The sequence below is a fragment of the Lagopus leucura genome, unplaced genomic scaffold (assembly GCF_019238085.1).
Source record: "Lagopus leucura isolate 7727_CA_CO unplaced genomic scaffold, USGS_WTPT01 Super-Scaffold_100012, whole genome shotgun sequence".
NCBI lineage: Eukaryota > Metazoa > Chordata > Aves > Galliformes > Phasianidae > Lagopus > Lagopus leucura.
This window is the reverse complement of record NW_024962267.1, coordinates 20,643,585-20,644,828: the sequence shown is the minus strand read 5'-3', so window position 1 is coordinate 20,644,828 and position 1,244 is coordinate 20,643,585. Positions and strand designations below refer to the sequence as shown.

At 50.6% G+C, this 1,244-nt stretch overlaps 1 long non-coding RNA gene across 2 annotated transcripts in view; it reads left to right on the top strand.

The window, feature by feature from the left end:
* LOC122181659 overlaps positions 1–1,244 on the top strand; it is a 76,543-nt gene that overhangs the window by 1,219 nt on the left and 74,080 nt on the right. The window lies entirely within an intron of this gene.

Sequence of the window (1,244 nt, the reverse complement as noted above, 5' to 3'; positions counted from 1 at the left end):
GGCGTCTCCTCGGCCCCGCACGGCCCCGCCGCCCCGGGTTTGGTGGAAGTCCCCTAAAATGCTGTTTTTCTAGGTTGGGGGGATAAGGTTTGTGCTGCGACGTTGGGTTCCTAACTTAAAAAACAGAAAGGAAAAAAAGAAAGGGCTTGTAACGCGCGTGGCGCTGCGTAAGGGAGGTGCTGCCGAGCGCCGGTGCGGGTTTTGCTGCAGGAATTTGTCAGAACGATGCTCAGCGCTATCCGAGCGGCGTGGCGAGCGCAGCGTGGCCTCTTAGCAGGGGAATGTGTTTGCGGAGCGATTATTTGCCGTTATGGTAGGGCTGTATTTGGCGTTACGGAGGGAGCTGAACCGGCCTTTTATTCAAAGCACTTGCGTAATTGTTTGGGGCATGATAGGGGAAGGTTTTGTTGCTTGCTCGCCTCCGAAGGTTGGCACCAACCCGGCTCGTTGCCTTAAACGCCCATTTCCTAGCGCGGCTCGTTGCTCCCCGGCCCCAAAAATGCTCCCTTGAAGCGAGGTGTGGGTGTACTGGGTCGGGTGGGTGCCCCGTGCTTGTCCTCAGCTCCGTGCCATGCTGACAGCACTGCGATGTGCTGCTGTCAGGGGCTGCTTCCAGCTGGGGCTGCGTTGCCTGCCAAAAAGCTACCTGAAGTTAATTATCCGAATTAGGCTTTGATAACAGCGACGTTTCTAAAAGCTAAGGAGCTCTGAAGTTTATATAATAATCTGCTTCTTGGCAAGGCTGCTTTTTTTTCTCCTTTTTTTCCCCCCTCTGTTCTGATTGCTCTGATGTTTCCAGCCTTTCCTCGTGGAGTTCCCAGCCCAAAGGCTGCCTTTGTCGCTCTGCAGGCTCTCAGAAAGAGTTAAGAGGGCATTGAATTAAGAAAGCTCAGCTGCTTGTATACAAATATACTGCAATTACAAGGCACCAAAGTTATTGCAGAATCCTACCGTCACCATGGCGACGTGCTCACTCAATTACATTTGGAAATGTAAAATGCCACCCAGTTAGAAAGAGTAAGTTTTTAGCACTGCAGATTTTCTGTACGAAGCGAAACATGCGTGGCACGGCTCTCCAGGATGCTCTGCTTCTCTCTGTGCATGAATGGCACGTGCACCTGACAGGTGTCATCGCTGGCGTTAAGCTGTGCTCTCAGTTGGCTGAATTGAGGGGAAAAAATGATTCTAAAAATCTTAAATCTTGAAAATTGATCTTCCTGTTCTTGATTTTTTTTTTTTTTGGG